This window comes from Oncorhynchus clarkii, chromosome 13 (assembly GCF_045791955.1).
Source record: "Oncorhynchus clarkii lewisi isolate Uvic-CL-2024 chromosome 13, UVic_Ocla_1.0, whole genome shotgun sequence".
NCBI lineage: Eukaryota > Metazoa > Chordata > Actinopteri > Salmoniformes > Salmonidae > Oncorhynchus > Oncorhynchus clarkii.
Window position 1 is genome coordinate 5,865,406 of NC_092159.1, and position 9,647 is coordinate 5,875,052.

Consider the following 9,647-nt stretch of genomic DNA (forward strand, 5'->3'; position numbering starts at 1 on the left):
ACAGACAGACAGAATGAACAATTACCTCTCCTAATGTCCTTTGACTACAAAAACACACTTTGCGTAATGTTGTTTTATTCCCTAACATGATTCCAGACTGTCTTTCATGTCTTAATATTCATATTGTCATGTTATTGTTATTTCATGTATTCTCTCTTAATATTCATATTGTCATGGGGTTTTTTTCTCATTTAATCAACACTATGTACTTTTGATCACGTTGTTTTTTTATAGCTTTGTTACAATGTTTAATACCTTCAATTTTTCAAAGGGATTGAGAGAGAGAGAGAAAAATGAAACTACATGTTTTTGTTTAACTCTAACTTAACTTTAATGAACTTCAAACCGGTGGATCAGACAGAATTTTAAATCAAACAGGTTTAAAATATGTAACAGATGTTTGTGAATACCTAGAATACTTCTTCACATGGAAGCACTTATTTCATTAAATAACAAATACACTCCATAATTAATAACAAAATACTTAGTTCTTTATACTGTTTTAAATGTTTCTAACCTTCTTACTGGATCATATGTACATGTGTATTTTTAGATCTGATCTTCAATATGCACTTCAATATCTATGCAGGAATATTATAGTCCTTTCTCGCTCGCAGCTTTTTGAAATTCATTTTGATGAAATGCTAATTATGCTATAAAATGAATTGATTTCAATGGAAAATAGTTAGCTTCAACTGCCCTCACAGTTCACTCAAAGAACAGCGCTAACCAGTCAGGGTTGGTGTCCATTCCGTTTCAATTTCAGTCAATTCAGAAAGTTCCAATTCTCTTCAATGCTCTTTAATGAGGAACATTTGGAATTTGGTTTTCTCTCTGAATTGACATGGAATTGACATGGAATTGACATGGAATTGGCACCAACCCTGTAGTCAATAGAGATACCTAGTATCAGTTATCGATGTTAGTAGTAGATAGTTGTTAGACAAGGGCCGAGAGTCAATCGAAGATGGGTTGTCGATAAGCTCACTGCACTTGACTTTTAAAGGTCATTCATGACATCTGCAGCGTTTACCGCAAATGCAACATCTCTGCAAACATCTCTGCAAACATCTCTGCAAACATCTCTGCAAACATCTCTGCAAACATCTCTGCAAACATCTCTGCAAACATCTCTGCAAACATCTCTGCAACATCTCTGCAACATCTCTGCAACATCTCTGCAAACATCTCTGCAAACATCTCTGCAAACATCTCTGCAACATCTCTGCAAACATCTCTGCAACATCTCTGCAACATCTCTGCAAACATCTCTGCAACATCTCTGCAAACATCTCTGCAAACATCTCTGCAACATCTCTGCAACATCTCTGCAAACATCTCTGCAACATCTCTGCAACATCTCTGCAACATCTCTGCAAACATCTCTGCAACATCTCTGCAACATCTCTGCAAACATCTCTGCAAACATCTCTGCAAACATCTCTGCAAACATCTCTGCAAACATCTCTGCAAACATCTCTGCAACATCTCTGCAACATCTCTGCAACATCTCTGCAAACATCTCTGCAAACATCTCTGCAAACATCTCTGCAAACATCTCTGCAAACATCTCTGCAACATCTCTGCAAACATCTCTGCAACATCTCTGCAAACATCTCTGCAAACATCTCTGCAAACATCTCTGCAAACATCTCTGCAAACATCTCTGCAAACATCTCTGCAACATCTCTGCAACATCTCTGCAAACATCTCTGCAAACATCTCTGCAAACATCTCTGCAAACATCTCTGCAAACATCTCTGCAAACATCTCTGCAAACATCTCTGCAAACATCTCTGCAAACATCTTGGATATTCCCTTCAAAAGGATCACTGTTGAGAGTGTTGTTTGCTTATCGCTTCTTTAATGAAATCCCGGCTTTTAGCCCAGTCTATTGTAAATGGTAGCTTGCTGTCAATCTGGCCTCTGCTTCCTGAATAGACCATTCAAAATAGACCTGCTCTCTCTGAATGGACCATTCAAAATGGACCTGTTTCCTGAATGGACCAATCAGAATGCAGACAGAGGGGGTAGTGCACCACATAGGGAATAGGATGCCGTTTCAGACTCTTTTGTATTGTTTTTTAAAAATGACTTTTTCTATTTTTCTAAGTGCCGCTTACCTGTGGCTTTCCTATTGGATGAACAGATGAATGACATGATACATTAAAAAAGGAATGGATCACTGGATGAACGAGGAATGGTAGAATGGAACAGTAGTGTGAAGGTGGATAGAGATGGTAGAATGGAACAGTAGTGTGAAGGTGGATAGAGATGGTAGAATGGAACAGTAGTGTGAAGGTGGATAAAGATGGTAGAATGGAACAGTAGTGTGAAGGTGGATAGAGATGGTAGAATGGAACAGTAGTGTGAAGGTGGACAGAGATGGTAGAATGGAACAGTAGTGTGAAGGTGGATAGAGATGGTAGAATGGAACAGTAGTGTGAAGGTGGATAGAGATGGTAGAATGGAACAGTAGTGTGAAGGTGGACAGAGATGGTAGAATGGAACAGTAGTGTGAAGGTGGATAGAGATGGTAGAATGGAACAGTAGTGTGAAGAAGGTGGATAAAGATGGTAGAATGGAACAGTAGTGTGAAGGTGGATAGAGATGGTAGAATGGAACAGTAGTGTGAAGGTGGATAGAGATGGTAGAATGGAACAGTAGTGTGAAGGTGGATAGAGATGGTAGAATCAAACAGGTTTAAAATATGTAACAGATGTTTGTGAATACCTAGAATACTTCTTCACATGGAAGCACTTATTTCATTAAATAACAAATACACTCCATAATTAATAACAAAATACTTAGTTCTTTATACTGTTTTAAATGTTTCTAACCTTCTTACTGGATCATATGTACATGTGTATTTTTAGATCTGATCTTCAATATGCACTTCAATATCTATGCAGGAATATTATAGTCCTTTCTCGCTCGCAGCTTTTTGAAATTCATTTTGATGAAATGCTAATTATGCTATAAAATGAATTGATTTCAATGGAAAATAGTTAGCTTCAACTGCCCTCACAGTTCACTCAAAGAACAGCGCTAACCAGTCAGGGTTGGTGTCCATTCCGTTTCAATTTCAGTCAATTCAGAAAGTTCCAATTCTCTTCAATGCTCTTTAATGAGGAACATTTGGAATTTGGTTTTCTCTCTGAATTGACATGGAATTGACATGGAATTGACATGGAATTGGCACCAACCCTGTAGTCAATAGAGATACCTAGTATCAGTTATCGATGTTAGTAGTAGATAGTTGTTAGACAAGGGCCGAGAGTCAATCGAAGATGGGTTGTCGATAAGCTCACTGCACTTGACTTTTAAAGGTCATTCATGACATCTGCAGCGTTTACCGCAAATGCAACATCTCTGCAAACATCTCTGCAAACATCTCTGCAAACATCTCTGCAAACATCTCTGCAAACATCTCTGCAAACATCTCTGCAAACATCTCTGCAACATCTCTGCAACATCTCTGCAACATCTCTGCAAACATCTCTGCAAACATCTCTGCAAACATCTCTGCAACATCTCTGCAAACATCTCTGCAACATCTCTGCAACATCTCTGCAAACATCTCTGCAACATCTCTGCAAACATCTCTGCAAACATCTCTGCAACATCTCTGCAACATCTCTGCAAACATCTCTGCAACATCTCTGCAACATCTCTGCAACATCTCTGCAAACATCTCTGCAACATCTCTGCAACATCTCTGCAAACATCTCTGCAAACATCTCTGCAAACATCTCTGCAAACATCTCTGCAAACATCTCTGCAACATCTCTGCAACATCTCTGCAACATCTCTGCAAACATCTCTGCAAACATCTCTGCAAACATCTCTGCAAACATCTCTGCAACATCTCTGCAAACATCTCTGCAACAGATCTGCAAACATCTCTGCAAACATCTCTGCAAACATCTCTGCAAACATCTCTGCAAACATCTCTGCAAACATCTCTGCAACATCTCTGCAACATCTCTGCAAACATCTCTGCAAACATCTCTGCAAACATCTCTGCAAACATCTCTGCAAACATCTCTGCAAACATCTCTGCAAACATCTCTGCAAACATCTCTGCAAACATCTTGGATATTCCCTTCAAAAGGATCACTGTTGAGAGTGTTGTTTGCTTATCGCTTCTTTAATGAAATCCCGGCTTTTAGCCCAGTCTATTGTAAATGGTAGCTTGCTGTCAATCTGGCCTCTGCTTCCTGAATAGACCATTCAAAATAGACCTGCTCTCTCTGAATGGACCATTCAAAATGGACCTGTTTCCTGAATGGACCAATCAGAATGCAGACAGAGGGGGTAGTGCACCACATAGGGAATAGGATGCCGTTTCAGACTCTTTTGTATTGTTTTTTAAAAATGACTTTTTCTATTTTTCTAAGTGCCGCTTACCTGTGGCTTTCCTATTGGATGAACAGATGAATGACATGATACATTAAAAAAGGAATGGATCACTGGATGAACGAGGAATGGTAGAATGGAACAGTAGTGTGAAGGTGGATAGAGATGGTAGAATGGAACAGTAGTGTGAAGGTGGATAGAGATGGTAGAATGGAACAGTAGTGTGAAGGTGGATAAAGATGGTAGAATGGAACAGTAGTGTGAAGGTGGATAGAGATGGTAGAATGGAACAGTAGTGTGAAGGTGGACAGAGATGGTAGAATGGAACAGTAGTGTGAAGGTGGATAGAGATGGTAGAATGGAACAGTAGTGTGAAGGTGGATAGAGATGGTAGAATGGAACAGTAGTGTGAAGGTGGACAGAGATGGTAGAATGGAACAGTAGTGTGAAGGTGGATAGAGATGGTAGAATGGAACAGTAGTGTGAAGAAGGTGGATAAAGATGGTAGAATGGAACAGTAGTGTGAAGGTGGATAGAGATGGTAGAATGGAACAGTAGTGTGAAGGTGGATAGAGATGGTAGAATGGAACAGTAGTGTGAAGGTGGATAGAGATGGTAGAATGGAACAGTAGTGTGAAGGTGGATAGAGATGGTAGAATGGAACAGTAGTGTGAAGGTGGATAGAGATGGTAGAATGGAACAGTAGTGTGAAGGTGGATAGAGATGGTAGAATGAAACAGTAGTGTGAAGAAGGTGGATAGAGATGGTAGAATGGAACAGTAGTGTGAAGAAGGTGGATAGAGATGTGATATGGAATAATAAAGAGATAAAGGGACTGAGGTGGTGGCTGGTCTTTTTTTCCAAGTATTTTTGTTCCTGTTCATCCCCCACTATTCTTTCTCCTCTCTCTCTCTCTCTCTCTTTCATCTCTCTCTCTCTCCCTCATCTCTCTCTCCCTCTCTCTCTTCCCTCTCTCCCTCTCTCTCCCCTCATCTCTCTCTCTCTGTCTCTCTGTCTCTCTCTCATCTCTCTTTCTCTCCCCTCATCTCTCTTTCTCTCCCCTCTCTCTCTCTCTCTCCCCCTCTGTCTCTCTCTCTCTCCCCTCATCTCTCTCTCTCTCCCCTCATCTCTCTTTCTCTCCCCTCATCTCTCTCTCTCTTCCCTCATCTCTCTTTCTCTCCCCTCATCTCTCTTTCTCTCCACTCATCTCTCTCTCTCTTTCTCTCCCCTCATCTTTCTCTCCCCTCATCTCTCTCTCCCCTCATCTCTCTCTCTTTCTCTCCCCTCATCTCTCTCTCTTTCTCTCCCCTCATCTCTCTTTCTCTCCCTTCATCTCTCTTTCTCTCCCTTCATCTCTCTTTCTCTCCCCTCATCTCTCTCTCTCTCTCTTCCCTCATCTCTCTTTCTCTCCCCTCATCTCTCTTTCTCTCCCCTCATCTCTCTTTCTCTCCCCGCATCTCTCTCTTTTCCGTCATCTCTCTTTCTCTCCCCTCATCTCTCTTTCTCTCCCCTCATCTCTCTTTCTCTCCCCTCATCTCTCTCTTTCTCTCCCCTCATCTCTCTCTTTCTCTCCCCTCATCTCTCTCTCTCTCCCTTCATCTCTCTTTCTCTCCCCTCATCTCTCTCTCTCTCCCTTCATCTCTCTTTCTCTCCCCTCATCTCTCTCTTTCTCTCCCCTCATCTCTCTTTCTGTAAATTACCTACCCACTGCTCTATAACACTCGTTGGACTGAATCGTGTCCCTGGAATCGTGCCCCAGACACACCTAACAATGAATACTGATGATGATGCCTTCTTGGTAATACCCTGTTAAAGTGACATCATCCTATGTCTAACTTCAGGGTCATGTCCCCTAATCTGTTGTTATGGGCTAGACAATTATATCATTCAATTCGTGAAAACGTGTTTTTTTATATTTCTTATATCTATTTAAATGAATTGACTTCTGCCAGATGCCTTCTGAGGTTTTGGCTGAATACCACTGTGTTACGTTTTTGCCCGTTGGAGACCATTCAAAAAGTCTACAAAAGTAGTTTTTTTAAATACAAGGCCACTTCATGGAAACTTACGCGTCACTTTCTTAGGCTAGTGCCGCGTTCAAAACAAATTAGGAACTCAAAAATAAAACAAGCTCCGACTGGGAAAAATATTTTTTGAGCAATCATCGAACTCGGAATTCCAAGTGGGGAAACTCAGGCATCTTTCTAGAGCGGTGACTTTACCACCTGAAGAACACTGACGTCGTGATTTGACCTTTTCCCCCAGAGTTCCCAGTTCTCTTGAAAGCACCATATGCAGCGGTCTCTGTGTTAAAATATTATATGTGTTTGTCCATGAATTCACTTCTACCAGATACAAGTTTTTGAAGACCATTGCGTTATGTTTTTGTGCTTTCATAGGCTTGCCTTGCACACTTCCAGTCTGTGTGTTTGTCAGTAAGGGACAACAGCAGTCTGTGTGTTTGTCCGTAAGGGACAACAGTCTGTGTGTTTGTCAGTAAGGGACAACAGCAGTCCAATCAGTACCATATTCATCCTGGACCCTAGCCACAAACTGTCTCAGAGTAGGAGTTCTGATCTAGAATCAGTTTTGCCTGTTAGATCATAATGACAGATTCTGGATCAGCACTCCTGCTCTGAGGTGTTTTGTGGATACGACTCCAGGTCCTGGTTCCTATACAATAAAATAACAACTACACCGTTACTCAAATCAAATGTTCTGTCTTTTACTGTGTAAACAGAACACAGGTATTAAAGCACTGGCTGCCATGGCAACACGGTGAAGAATGAACAAAGTACCACTCCTTTCTTAGTTACAATCACAACCTTACAATCACAGGCTGTGTCCCAATTCTCCACACAATGATGGAAACTCAAGAGGGAGTTTCATTGTTAAATCCATGGCTGGAAGTGTGCAAGGCAAGTCCACACTTGGGGAAAAGGGTAGAGGATTGTGATATAACACACACACACACATGCCCTGAATGGGGTGGGTGAGAGAGGGAGGGTGAGAGAGGGAGGGGGGGGGAGAGGGAGGGAGGGAGGGTGAGAGAGAGAGGGGGGGTGAGAGTGGGAGGGTGAGAGAGAGAGAGGGAGGGTGAGAGAGAGAGAGAGAGGGGGGGTTGAGAGAGGGAGGGAGGGGGTTGGTAAGAGGGAGAGAGAGAGAGGGTGGGTGAGAGAGGGAGGGAGGGTGAGAGAGAGAGAGGGGGGGTGAGAGTGGGAGGGTGAGAGAGAGAGAGAGAGGGAGGGTGAGAGAGAGGGGGTGGGTGAGAGGGGGGGTGAGAGAGAGAGGGGGTGGGTAAGAGAGAGAGAGAGAGGGGGGGTTGAGAGAGGGAGGGAGGGAGGGGGTGGGTAAGAGGGAGAGAGAGAGAGGGTGGGTGAGAGAGGGAGGGTGAGAGAGAGGGGGTGGGTGAGAGAGGGAGGGGGTGGGTGAGAGAGGGAGGGGGTGGGTGAGAGAGGGAGGGAGGATGAGAGAGGGGGGATGGGTGAGAGAGGGGGGGTGAGAGAGGGAGGGAGGGTGAGAGAGAGAGGGGGTGGGTCCATAGCATCAAAGTCTTCCTCTTGCAGGAACTGCTGACACACTCCAGCCACATGAGGTCTAGCATTGTCTTGCATTAGGATGAACCCAGGGCCAACCGCACCAGCATATGGTCTCACAAGGGGTCTGAGGATCTCATCTCGGTACCTAATGGCAGTCAGGCTACCTCTGGCGAGCACATGGAGGGCTGTGCGGCCCCCCAAAGAAATGCCATCCCACACCATGACTGACCCACTGCCAAACCGGTCATGCTGGAGGATGTTGCAGGCACCAGAATGTTCTCCACGGCGTCTCCAGACTGTCACATCTGTCACATGTGCTCAGTGTGAACCTGCTTTCATCTGTGAAGAGCACAGGGCGCCAGTGGCGAATTTGCCAATCTTGGTGTTCTCTGGCAAATGCCAAACGTCCTGCACGGTGTTGGGCTGTAAGCACAACCCCCACCTGTGGACGTCGGGCCCTCATACCACCCTCATGGAGTCTGTTTCTGACCGTTTGAGCAGACACAATCACATTTGTGGCCTGCTGGAGGTCATTTTGCAGGGCTCTGGCAGTGATCCTCCTGCTCCTCCTTGCACAAAGGCGGAGGTAGCGGTCCTGCCGCTGGGTTGTTGCCCTCCTACGGCCTCCTCCACGTCTCCTGAGTTACTGGCCTGTCTCCTGGTAGCGCCTCCATGCTCTGGACACTACGCTGACAGACACTGCAGGATTTGAGTCCCTGGCGGCGTAGTGTGTTACTGATGGTAGGCTTTGTGACTTTGGTCCCAGCTCTCTGCAGGTCATTCACTAGGTCCCCCCTTGTGGTTCTGGGATTTTTGCTCACCGTTCTTGTGATCATTTTGACCCCACGGGGTGAGATCTTGCGTGGAGCCCCAGATCGAGGGAGATTATCAGTGGTCTTGTATGTCTTCCATTTCCTAATAATTGCTCCCACAGTTGATTTCTTCAAACCAAGCTGCTTACCTATTGCAGATTCAGTCTTCTCAGCCTGGTGCAGGTCTACAATTCTGTTTCTGGTGTCCTTTGATAGCTCTTTGGTCTTGGCCATAGTGGAGTTTGGAGTGTGACTGTTTGAAGTTGTGGACAGGTGTCTTTTATACTGATAACAAGTTCAAACAGGTGCCATTAATACAGGTAACGAGTGGAGGACAGGGGAGCCTCTTAAAGAAGAAGTTACAGGTCTGTGAGAACCAGAAATCTTGCTTGTTTGTAGGTGACCAAATACTTATTTTCCACCATAATTTGCAAATAAATTCATTAAAAATCCTACAATGTGATTTTCTGGATTTTTTTTTCTCATTTTGTCTGTCATAGTTGAAGTGTACCTATGATGAAAATTACAGGCCTCTCATCTTTTTAAGTGGGAGAACTTGCACAATTGGTGGCTGACTAAATACTTTTTTTGCCCCACTGTAACATGTAGATATAAATACCATAGATGATATATAACATGTGAGGGAGGGATAAATACCATAGATGATATATAACATGTAGATATAAATACCAGAGTTGTTTTGTAATATGATTTTTTTCACAGATCCTTGTTGAACAAACTGTTTACAAGTGATATGATGGAACAGCAAATCAAGTGTACTGTTCTTGACAATTTAATTAACTCAAATGTATTTAAAATGGAGTATAAAGACAGGTGTGGTTGTGAATTATAGGTACCGACAATAGTCTTTTGAACATAATTTGTTAGATTAGTTTAGGACACATTTGGCATGAATTCTGTGGAATCAAAAATGTAA